The following is a 13375-nucleotide window of genomic DNA, read 5'->3' as shown; positions in this document are numbered from 1 at the left end:
AATGTCAGCTCTGTGGCCTTTGACGCTGGGAATTAAAAACCAGTGGGATAAGGGTAGCACGCATGAACGAGCGAATTCTTTTCAAGATTCCCATTCTGGCTTTGTCACTCTCTTGGACTCTGTGGCTTCATAAAAGTTACTTCCCTTCTCTTCCATTCAAACATGTACTAACTCCTGAGCAGTTTCTCATCTTTGAGACTGGATGACCAGTACCCCAGGAAGACTTAGTTGGGGATGAAACGGAGCAGGATCTTCTGATCCTTCCCCCCGGCCCCCTTCCCCCCCAACACACACACCGTATCTTCTGCCTGCCTCTGACCTGTGGAAAACTGTAGTCTAAAACGAGTTTAATCACAGAAGTGAGAAATGCTGAAACAAAGGAAAACCGTCAAAAGAGACCAGATAATGTTCTCATTAAGCATAGTCAAGGACCTTTAATTTCTTCTACAGGGCTATAGATAATGTTTGGAGCCATATTCTGTGAGCTGTCTTATAGATACTAAAACAGAGGTAGAGAGGTTAACTATGTGATGACCAGGCTGAACCCAGGACATGAGCTGCCACAATTCCGAGAACTGACCACAAAGAAATGGGAACAAATGGGCCCTGGAACTGAAGATTACTTGTACCTAAAACAATCAAGATGATACTGGTCAGACCGCTGATGACCAGTTTGAAGATGACTGTCAGAGATGACTTTGCTGTTTCTGCATGTAGGCCCTTCTCCTCAGTCAGCCAGTTCAGTCGCTCAGTCATGTCTGACTCTGTGACCCCACAAACTGCAGCAAGCCAGGCTTCCCTGTCCATCAGCAACTCCTGGAGCTTGCTCAAACTCATGTCCGTCTCACCCTCTGTCATCCCCTTCTCCTGCCTTCAGTCTTTCCCAGCATCAGGGTCTTTTTCAATGAGTCAGTTCTTTGCATCAGGTGGCTAAACTAATGGAGCTCCAGCTTCAGCATCAGTCCTTCCAATGAATATTCAGGACGGATTTCCTTTAGGATTGACTGGTTGGATCTCCTTGCAGTCCAAGGGACTCTCAAGAGTCTTCTCCAACACCACAGTTCAAAAGCATCAATTCTTTAGTGCTTAGCTTTCTTTATAGTCCAACTCTCACATCCATACATGACCACTGGAAAAACCATAGCCTTGACTAGATGGACCTTTGTCAGCAAAAGTGCAGTGTCCCTCCTCACTCTGTCTATAAAAACTCTCACTTCCTGCTTATGGTGGGGGGAGGGTGGAGTCGGCCTTTGGATGAATGTCCTCTCCCCTCCCTGCGCCAGTTGCCGGCATCTGAAATAAAGAAACTTTCCTTTCCACCAACCTGGCCTGTTTATTGGCTTCTGACTGGCAAGAAACCAGACCCCACACACATACCTTTCAGTAACAGGGGGACTGGTGAGTGGCGGGGGGCAGGGGGGGGCGGTGGAGGTGGGGAAGATACTGAATACTGTGAGGTTAGAGACTTGGAGGGGGTGGTATCAGACAAGGCTTCTGGAGGAGAGCTTAGGGAACTGAACTCCATTTGCTGAGGTGGAGCACAGCCAATTTACTGAGGAGTTGTGGTTGCTGAAAAAAAGCACAACCTAAAAGTTGAGAATTATGTTTTATTTGGGGACATTACTGAGTGCTGTTGACCAGTATACAACCTCTCAGATAGCTCTGACGAATTGCTCCAAAGAGATAAGGGTGAAGCCAGGATGTTCTGTTCAGTTGCTAAGTCATGTCCAACTCTTTGCAGCCCCATGGACTGCAGCAATCCATGTTTGCTCAAATTCATGTCCATTGAGTTGGTAATGCTATCTAACCATCTTATCCTCTGTTGCCCCCCTTCTCCTTTTGCCTTTAATCATCCCCAGCATCAGGGTCTTTTCCAATAAGTTGGCTCTTCACATCAGGTGGCCAAAGTACTGAAGCTTCAGCTTCAGCACCAGTCCTTAAAATAATATTCAGGGTTGATTTCCTTTAGGACTGACTGGTTTGATCTTCTTGCTGTCCAAGGGAGTCTCAACAGTTTTCTGCAGCACCACAATTCAAAAGCATCAATTTTTCAGCGCTCAGCCTTCTTTATGGTCCAGCTGATCTTGGCGAGGCAGCAGTGAGTGTGGTGTGAAGTGAGATCTTAATTCCCTGCCCAGGAACTGAACATGAGTGGCCTGGATGAGAACCAGGAATCCTAGCCACCAGACCTGCAAGGGCTAGAGCCTAGAAACTATTTTTCCCTGGATCTTTGCCCCCAGTGAAAAAATGCATTTATCACAGAGGCAAGAACTATAAATGCAGCCTAACAGCAAGTGGGAGAGCACACAAAGAAATGGTTTGTTTAGTTAAAACAGAAGACAGGGAGAGATGCACACCCAGAGAGAAAGGGTGTGGGTGTCCTCCCTAGTGAGGAGGAATGAAGCAAAGAGGTTATATAGCTCAGTTTTTCCAGGTCTTTGTTTCCATTCAGTCCAATTATGTGGTTTCTTTTTCCTCACCTGACCTACCTTGGGACCCTCCCTTGGGCACACAGGCACCCCTCAGCCAAGATGGATTTCCTGAGAGGAGCAAGACTCATTATGGCCTGGTGTTATTCTCTGCCTTTTGGCCCACAAGGAGCCTTTCTGAGCAGGTGTAGTGTCTCCCTTGTCCCAAAAGAGGCGGGGGAGGGAGATCCCTTAATCCTTTACTGAAACAGGGTTTTGCTCTTCTTTGTCCTTGCCCTGACTATTACCTGAAGGTGCTTACAAGAGAGAAACACTGGCCTATTTACCCTGTTTATGCTGTTCCTTGCATTTCAGAGGGCAAACAGAAGTCTGATGTCTTAACTGGAGCCCACCCATCTCTTGTCTCAGAAAATGCTAACAGTTCTAAGTGCCCAGCCTGAAGCCTACTTCTTGGTGCCCCATGAAATGCAAACAGGAGGCCAGCTGTAAATATCTAACCTGGACCCCATCTATCTCCTACATCACAACTCTCATATCCATACATGACTACTAGAAAAACCATAGTTTTGACTTTACAGACTTTTGTCAGCCAAGTTATGTCTCTGCTTTTTAGAATGCTGTCTAGATTTCTCATAGCTTTTCCCAAGGGGCAAGCGTCACTGCTGCAGTGATTTGGGAGCCCAACAAAATAGAATCTGCCACCGTTTCCATTCTTTCCCCATCTGTTTGCCATGAAATGATGGGACCAGATGCCATGATCTTAGTTTTCTAAATGTTGAGTTTTAAAGCCAGCTTTTTCACTCTCCTCTTTCACCCTCAACAAGAAGCTCTTTAGTTCCTCTTCACTTTCTGCCATTAGGAGCCAGGATACATAGGAGTTTTAGCTGCAAAAAATGAAGTCAAACATCAGAAGAAAACTGCTAGTCACAAAAAACAGACATCTCAAGTTAATGATTTTAGTGTGTGGGAAGATGCAAGAGTCTGGGCTCACTGACCTTTGATATGCATCTTAATTATCTAGGGCCAGTATCTTGTTTCTCTCCATCCAGAATGCCCCTCAGGGTGCACATGGAGGGCAGCTGCAGTGGCTGATGGCTTGATGGTGGGCAAGAATTCTTTTTGTTGTTCACTTGGTGAAGGAAAATACAGCATTTATTGCAGGTTCTAAGCAAGAGAGTGGGAGACAAACCTCAAATCTACCTCACCTTAGTCTATGAGTTAGGGTTTTTAAAGAGGAGGAATGAAGAGGCTGGGATTAACCATTGTCTTGCGACATTCGTTAATTGTTGTTTCAGGAGCCAAAGTATCTCTGATTATGATTCTTCAACCAGATGGTCCCATAGTAAAGGGGGGGGACGTCTGTTAGCTCAACTTGCCCTGGAAAAACAACATGAGTTTTTATGTTAATGATGATATCTCTAATAGCAACTTTAGTACATTAACAATGTTATCAACAGCCATTTCAATCATCTGACTTTGGCTTACTGGTGTTCAGTTAGCACAGGACAGAGGTCAGAGATGATGAGAAAGGGAATAAAGTTTTGGATAGAGATATTAATCATGAACTCGGTTTAGAGGGACTTGGTTGCAGGTGGACATCCTAGTTGTGACTTGGAACTTCTGAACGAACAATGAAGTCCAAGCAGAAGTCCACCAAACACATAAGGGAAGAGTGTTCCAGGCAGAGGGAATAGCCCACCAGGAGGCCTGGCATTCAGAGAGACCCTAATGTTTGGACTAACAGAAAGTAGCTTAGTGAAAACAGCAGACAGCAGGGAGGAAAAGCAAGAGGAGCTGACCTGGGAAAGGCAACAGAATTAAAGAGGAGAGCCTTTATCCTGGGAACAGTGGGCAGCAGTTCAGAGCTATGAGGCAGGGGAGCATCGTCGTATGTGAGTTTTAGACCTCCCAGCATGCAGGGCAGATGGATGCGAGGAGGCAGGACGAGAGACCAGGAGATGGAGCATGTGGGGCTCAGTTGTTCTAGTGAGGGTCCTGGACTGGTTACATAGTGGAAGGAGAAAATTGATAACAGCAAGAGTTGTGTGGGAGGAAACTTCCCTGGTTGTCCAGCAGCTAAGACTCTGTGCCCTCAATGCAGGGGGCTGGGGTTCAACTGGTCAGGGAACTAGATCCCCATGCTGCAACTCAAGATCCAGCATGCTACAATGAAGACTGGAGATCCTGCAACTAATACCTGGTGCAGACACACACAAAGAAAGAGTTGTGTGGGAGGGACCAAGGCTGTGACTTGGATGTCAGGGGTGAGGGGAGAAGAGCTCAGGCAGTGGCCAGGTTCTGCAGCAGGGTGGATGGTGGAGGTGCCCCTTGGGAAGTGGGTTAGAGCAGGTTTAGGCTAAATGAGAATTGATCCTTGGACACATTAAACTTGAGGTGGGTTAAGAAGGCTGATGGACCCATGGATCTGAAACTTAGGTCAGACCTGGGAGCTGGACAGACAGATTTGTGAGTCACAGGAATATAGATGACAATTAGAACCTTAGGGGCTGCCTGGGGAGACAGTTTCCCTGTGAGAAAAGAGAACAGAGGGCAAAGCCTGAGAACAGACAACAAGGGCCTACTGTACAGCACAGGGAACTATATTAACCATAGTAGGAAATAGAAAAGGACACAAAATAGAACAACCATCTTGTAATAAATCACAACGGAAAAGAATATGAAAAAGAATATATATACATGTATACACACATGTATGAGAAATTCCCAGTGGTTCAGCAATAAAGAATCCGCCTGCAACGCATGAGGCACAAGAGACACGGGTTCAATCGCTGGGTCGGGAAGATCCCCTGGAAAAGGAAATAGTAACCTACTGCAGTATTCTTGCCTGGAAAATTCCACGGACAAAGGAGTCTAGCAGGCCTACAGTTTAACATGGTCTCAAAGAGTCGGACACGACTGAACATGCTTGCGTATATATATATTTTATATATACACACATACATATATACATAACTGAATCACTTTGCTGTACACCAGAAACTAACACAACATTGTAATCATCATATACTTCAATTAAAAAAAAAAGGTTGGGGAATAATTTACAAAGCATACTGCCTGGATTTCAATCCTGGTGTCGTTGCTAACTAGCTATGACCCTTGGGTAAGCTGCACAACCTCTCTCAGCCTCAGTTTACTCCTCTGTAACAAGCCTGTTGCAACCACTGCATGGATGATTCAATGAAACAACGCACATGAAGCGCTTAACACAGAGCCTGGCACTGGTGGGTTTGCTGTGTACAACAGTCTGTCTTTGGACCTGAGGTGTGCCTCCATGATGTATCTTCTTCTGTCCTATTTTCTTTTCTATCTCTTCTCTTGAGAGACTTTTGTTGGGTTTACTCCTTATCCCTTTGATGAGAGCCCAAATATCCCATCTTGGCAATGGCTGGTACGTGCATCTGGGCCACTTCCCATCAACTCCATCCTGGGCTCCAGCAGCCCGCAGGCCACACCCCAACACCCACCCCAGCCTCACTAAAGGGCACATTTATAGCTCCCTTTCTCTCATTTGCTCCTCACCATGTCATCCACAAGCAGAGGATGTCCTTGCTTTGCACCAGGGAAAGCCAGTATATCTGACGTCAGCCAACAACAACACTCAGACTGGATCCCAGATTTAATTTTGAGTTTGATCTTCCATCTACAGATTGTTCTTTGCCTACACCAGAGAAGAAGGATTGAGGCTTCCCACTCTGACCCCAATCTCATTCTCTGCTGCTTTTTTGAGCCTGCTGGGCTCCGAAGGAAGGGACATACAGTGCCCTGTGATGTAATTATCATTTAATAATACCCAGAAGTGGGTGGCCAGTCATCAGAGGATGAAGTTGTGCAGTGGGGGCCTCTCTGGATCACTTAATCCTCCAATCTCTTAAACACCAACAAATCTGCCTCCTGGCTGGGGCTGACAGCTGCCCCTGAGTGGAGGGGAGTCCAAGCTGGCAGAGAGGCCAGGACTTTCTGAATGAACATAATGAAAACTCCTCTAGTCTGGTGGGATTATCAGCCCCCTCTCCCTTTCCTGTCCCATCAGGACTCTTTGAAAACACCATCTGCGTTAGCTCTCAAATTGCATGGAAACGGGGAGTGAGGCTGGGGTTGGGGATAGAGCAAAGCTGGCACCAGTTCTTGGGCACTGAGGGGCACACATTTCCAGGGATCTTGCCTGCAACTCTCTGGAGCCATGGTTCCTGCCCACCAGAGGGGCAAATGGTCTCAGCTGCAATTTCAGTGAACAGCATTAAGGAATTTTGCAGCTGGGGAGGTCATTTGGAATGGTTCAACTTTTATTTTAGCAGATGTTTTCACTCTTTTCCAACAAGAGCAGTATGAGCTCCTTTTAATTTTTATTTATTTTTATTTTGGGGCTGTGCTGCACGGCATATGGGATCTCAGTTCCCCCAACCAGTGATAGGACATGTGCCCCCGTGCATTGGGAGCACAAAGTCTTAATCACCAGTCCACCAGGGAAGTCCCATGAGCTCCTTGTTAATGCCTCACCTAAGACCCTCTCAGCCACACCTGTCTTCCTGGTCTTGCCACTTGTTTCAGTCTAGCACAAGCCAATGGCAACCCCCGCCCCGCCCCCAAACTCTGGCCTCAGAGTACAGGAGTGTCAGACACTCCATGGGGTGAACCTTTGGCCAATACGGGGCAGGGTTGGCTGATGAATTCCTTTCTCTTCCTCTTTCTGAGTGGACTGTCCTAAGCCTCACACAGTTTCTTTGAAGAAGGTCCCACAAGATTGAGCATCAGGGGAGATGTGTGGGGGCCAGCCAAGCCCTCCGGCCTCTCCCACTTCTCTTTCTCACCTGGCTTTTCCCTCAGGTCTGGTTCTTCAGCATCACACTGCCCCATAAAGTGTTGGCACGTACACTTCTGCCTCAAGATCTGCTTCTTTGGAAACCGGAGATAACACTTGAGAAGGATGTTCAGTGTATAAAACAGATAGAAGTGAGGCCACTCTAAGTGAAGAGAAACAGGGCCCCAGGTGTCATCTGTTTTTCTTCCCCCTGCCAGTTCCAAGGTGATGATCGAGGCACCCTCACAAGGCTCCCCAAAGCCTTTGATCTCATTCAATTCTGCCATCCTGCCACTGAGGACTCACAGAGTTAGAAGCAAAGAGGACTAGACTCTAGGCTTCTCACTCCAAATCTGGTGAGATGGATCCCTCATCTTTCTATCAAGTTTACATAAGGACTTCTGAAAATATTTCTTTTCCCAAAACATCTTCCCACACTACTCTGCCCCCCACCCCCACCTCGAAGGCTTCCCCGACTCGGTTTTATTGAGAAATAACTGACATACATCACTGCGCAAGTTCAGGCACACAGCATGATGGTTTGATTAAAGCATATTATGAAATGATTACAATAGGTTCAGCTAATATTCATCATCTCTCAGGAAGGCTTTGAAGTCCCCTGTTAGACTGTAGCCACCACCTGGGAGGCATGACACACGGAGTTCTAAACTCAGTAGCTGGGACACAGGAGGGCAGACAGAGAGAAATGGGGCAGGAAAGGTGCAGTAATGCTGGGAGAAAGGCAGTCAGGAAAGGCCTGATTCAGGGACATCTGCTCGTGGGAGACCGGGGTTACAGCATGAGGACAGACCCCTAGGGAAGAGGGACCACAGGAGATGGAGACTGGCTTTCTCCACCAGCTGGTGCCACCTGTAGGACACGCTCCTCCAGGCTGAAGTCATCCTTAAGGAAGCTTGAAGGGTGACCACACTGGGGGAAGAGACAGAAGGTTACTACCTCCAATTATTTTCATTAAAAAAATTCTTAATATAATTGCTTTACAATTTTGTGTTAGTTTCTGCTGTACAGTGAAGTGAATCAGCTATATGTTCATATGTATCCCCCATCTCTTTGACCTCTCTCCCACCCCGTCATCTGGCCCCTCTAGATCATCGCAGGTCCCTGAGCTGGGCTTCCTGCGCTTTATAGCAGATGCTCACGAGGTACCTATTTTACACATGGGAATGTATGTATGTCAATCGTAATCTCCCACTTCGTCCCACTCTCTCCTTCCCTCACTGTGTCCAACTGTCCTCCCTGCGTCCACCTGTCCTCCCTGCGTCTGCATCTCTATTCCTGCCCTGCAAATGGTTTCACCTGCACCATTTTTCTAGATTCCACATATATGTGTTAGTAATACAATATCTGTTTTTCTCTTTCTGATTGACTTCACTCTGTATGACTAACTATGAGCTTCCCAGGTGGTTCAGTGGTAAAGAATCCACCTGCCAATGTAGGAGATGAAGGGAGATGCAGGTTCAATTCCTGGGCTGGGAAGATCCCCTGGGGTGGAAATGGCCACCCATTCCAGTATTTTTGCCTGGAGAATCCCACTGACTGAAGAGCTGAGGGGGCGAGACTGCGCACGCATGACGGACGCTAGGGCCATCTCATTAAGATTCGTGTGGCTGTGACTGCTAGAAACACCTGGGGCCAGGTCAAAGGCGAAAAGCAATTCTATATTATAGGGGCAAGGGCATCTTAAGGAATCTAGGTACCAGGGAGCATCTAGGCCTTGGGGAACAGATGAGACCAGGACCTGGACTCAGAGAACCCCGGAAGCCACCTCCCTCCAACTCTGCTTCTGTTCCGTCCCTTTCTCTCTCTCTGAAACTGGCGCTCCCTGTGCCCTAGCGAGCATCAGCATCAAATGGCCTCAGCCAGCAACTTCCAAGTTCACCTCGCTTCCATCCAGGAGGCAAGCAGAGTCAGCCTGGACTCTTCTGGGCCCAATGCTGAGCTCTCGTGGAGGTTCTGGTTGGACCAGCTTGAGGCAGGTGCCTCCCTCGGGCCCATCAGTGAGGCCAGATGCTCTGCAGTCACAGCCGCTCCCTCGCTGGCCAGACAGGCCAGGGAAGAAGCGGGTGGTTCATTACCTCGGGCTTCAACAAAAGCCCTAAAATAAGAGAGTCTGTGCTCTTCCATGCCTTAATGGAAGAGATCATTCTTTTCTACATTTGTTGTAAACTCAAACCTGGTCTGGAAGTCTGCCTCCCCGTTGGAGCCCAGAGCTGAATTATTCTCAGCCTCCCCACTGCCTCACACCCCCCCCCCCACCACCACCACCCCACATCTGCCACTGAGAGCGGGGCAAAGCTGAGAGGGTACCAGGGCCTGCCACTGTCCACATCCTGGCTCTTATGTGAATATTAGTAAAGTTTACTTCAGTTTCACCTTAGACTTATTTTATAAAACAGGTCAGTGGGCTCAAAAGTCTTCCTTCAAAAGAATTTCTAAGGACATGCTCTTGAGCCTATGGTGGAAAAGGCTGATGTGAGCTTCTAAAACCAGAATTTATGTGGTGCTTCCTGCTTTGGGAGTCCATGGGTTCAATGCCAGAAAGGAACTCAGGTCCTTTTCTTTCACTCTTAACAACTACTGATAACATCTATTGAACAATTGGTATGGGCTAGGCCCTGCTCTCAGTCCCTCCCTTCTACCATCACCAACCCCGACAACCACTGATCGTCTTTACGTCACCATAGTTTTGCATTTTCTTAAATTTCATATAAATGGAACCATCTAGCTTTTTCTATCTGGATTTTCCCACTCAGTATGATGCTTTTGAGATTCATTTGTATTTTGGTACATTTCAAGAGTTCAGTTCTTTTTATTAACAAGTAGAATGATATTGTCTGGATGTACCATGGTTTGTTAATCCATTTGAGGGACATTTGAGTTGTTTCCACTTCGGGACTACTGTGATAAAGCTGCTAAGAACATTTACATACAAGTCTTTGTGCGGACTGATATCTTATTTCTCTTAGGTAAACACCTAGGAATGGGATCGCTGGCTTCAATGGTAATTGTACCTTTAACTTTATAAGAAACAGCAGAGTCTTCCCTGGCAGTCCAGCATTGGCCTAGCCTTCCAGTGCAGGGGGTGTGAGTTTGATCCCTGGTCAGGGGGCTAGGATTCCACATGCCTCGCAGCTAGGAAACCAAACCATAAAACAGAAGCAATACCGTAGCAAATTCAATGAAGACTGAAAATAGTCGCAAATTTAAAAAAAGATCTTAAAAGGAAAAACTGCAAACTGGAAATAGAAATACCATTTCAAATGATCTTTAATCTTAAAAAGCTTCAGATGCTCAGCTTAGCATGTATGCATCCTCAGTCGCTAAGTCATGTTCTACTCTTTCTGAATCCATGGACTGTAACCCTGCACGCTCTGTCCATGGAATTCTCCAGGCGAGAATACTAGAAAGGGTTGCCATTTGCTACTCCAGGGGGTCTTCCCCGACCCAGAGATCAAACCCGTGTCTCTTGCGCCCCCCACACTGACAGGCAGATTCTGCACCACTACGCCACCTGGCCGCCTGGGAAACCCACTGTGCCTAGCAGTAGGCCTTAAAAAAGACTACCTTCTGGACAACGGCAGAGGTAACCACGACAGTATCACCCTGATGGCAAATCAAGTTGTACGCTTCTCTCCCATGGCCTGGAGTCTCCTCACCCCTGCGATGTGAGAGGGAAGTTCTAAACTGGGTCATTCACCCCCATCTGATGTCTCATCATTCCCTACCTTTCCATCATCTTCCTGTGTGGGGCTCTGGCCTGAGTGCCACATGCAGAGGTAGGTACAGGCAGTCTATACATAATGTATATATTGTCTGGGAATTAAGTTTCCACCCAAAGCAAAAAGCTCTAGCTGCCTGACTTTTAATTAACTATTCATTAGTTTGGCTACAATATCCTCCATCAAACAATGGGCAAGTCATAAGGCTGAATAGACCCAGCAGACAAAGCGGGATCCCTTTTCTTAGCTGGATGTCTAACCAGAGCCAATTCTCAGTTACCCAATCAGTCAATAAGCATTTGCTGAACTGTACCGGAATAGTGGACATGGAACCGATATTTCTCATAACCTTACAGTTCTTGCCCACCCACTTTGGGTACTGTCATTACTTTTCGACAGATGATTCAACAGAAACTTGAAGATGTGATGTGAGGTTACCCAGCAGAAGCCAGGGTGAATTCCAGGTCTCCCAGCTTTGCCTTCCCTTCCCTGGGTAACCCATAAGGTAGTTGGGTTTGGGGTCGGGGTGGGGAGAGGAGGCTAAAACACACGAAACAAGACAATCCAATTTTTTCCCCAGGACATTCCTGAAAAAAATTGACCACAGCACTAAAGTGTCTTTTCCCCATAAAACACAGTTTGAGTTGGGAATTTGTTCCTGATTAAGGCTTGGACATAAATTAAATGATGAAAATGTAAAATGAAAATAAGTAAAGTTATTACAAACAAATCTTTATAATAACTTATTAGTAAAACCCTGCTCAGTCCTTATGAAACAGCCACAGAGCCACTGTAGACCTTCATTACACAAGGAGCCCTCTTCCACTGCAAATTTTCTTGTGCAACAAGAAAAAGTTTATGTCTTTAATATGATTTAAAACTAATATGCTAGAAATGGTGAGCAGTGAACATATAGTTAGAAATGCTTTTATAATGTTTAGAACCTCACTGGGAGAAAAATGCCAACTGCTTTGCCCTCTTTATAAAAGCTGGACTAACATTTTGTATGGATCTTATTTCTCTTTTGTCAAGTTCTTACTCTCCATGGACAGGGTCCACAGATGGGCATCAGGGGACTTTGCACCACCTGAAATTGTATGCAACATGTTTTGAGGATACAAATACATTGTGGAGCCTCTAGCTTTCATCAGATCCTCACAAGCCTCTGTGATAGAGCCACAAATTTGAATCACTTATTTCTTAGTGTTTTTTCTATTGTGAGAAGTGGCATTAAAATTGTTCCACTGACTTTAGAACCTTGCTGAGTTGGAATCATTCTTTTAAAAAGCAGCCTGGGGACTTCCCTGGTGGTCCAGTGATTAAGAAACCACTTTCCAATACAGGGGATGTGGGTTCGACCCCTGGGTCGGGAAGATCCTCTGGAAAAGGGCATGGCAACCCACTCCAGTATTCTTGCCAGGAAAATCCCATGAAGAGAGGAGCTTGGCAGGCTACAGTCCATGGGGTTGCCAAGAATCGAACATGACTGAAGTGACTTAACACCCACATGCCACAAGTCACAATGAAAGACCCTGCTTGCTGCAACAAAACCCTGAGGCAGTCAAATAAATACATATTTAAAAATAAAAAGTAGCCTGGATCCTCTTGGTGGTGTAATGGGCTTGATTCCTAGAAGGGATCCCTCCCTATAAAACAACTGGACCCTGAAAAAGAAAAAAAAAATTTTAATGCATAGCTGGCTCTGCAGATAGTGAAGGAAGTCATCGTTTCCTCACCACTAAAATTAAACAACACACAAAAATCATGGGCCTGAGACTGGAGGAAGGGGCACTGGTTAGAAAGCGAAGATTGGGCAGCCCTAAGGGCAAATGCCCATTTTAGCTGCTTCTGGGAAGCTTGCCCCTGGGCCAGTGGCAACATAAGGGATCTGCCTCAGGATTCCACCTTAGCTCGGTTTAAGGGATCCTCTTTTGTTACTGGCTCCACCTCTATGGATTTCCCTGGTGGCTCAGATGGTAAAGCATCTGCCTACAGTGCGGGAGACCCGCGTTCGATCTCTGGGTCGGGAAGATTCTCTGGCGAAGGAAATGGCAACCCACTTCAGTACTCTTGCCTGGAAAATCCCATGGACTGAGGAGCATGGTAGGCCTGAAAGGAGTCGGACACGACTGAGCAACTTCACTTCCACTTTCCACCTCGGAGGTTTTCTCTGCCTCACTGAGGAGAAGCGGAAACGACACTTCCCAGAACCCTCTGCTTCCGCAGAGGCTGCACGCGAGAGGCCATTGGTAGAGATTCCGAAGGCAGGTGCGAGGGAGAGGGCACAGTTCTCCAGGGGAGTTGTAGACTCGTGAAAAGGCGTGAGTTCGTGGTAGCTTCAGGATGTGCTTCTTGAGGCTCCCCTGCAACATGCTGCAGCCTGAGAG

This window comes from Capra hircus, chromosome 10 (genome assembly GCF_001704415.2).
Source record: "Capra hircus breed San Clemente chromosome 10, ASM170441v1, whole genome shotgun sequence".
Lineage (NCBI taxonomy): Eukaryota > Metazoa > Chordata > Mammalia > Artiodactyla > Bovidae > Capra > Capra hircus.
Note: the sequence above shows the minus strand (reverse complement) of the source record.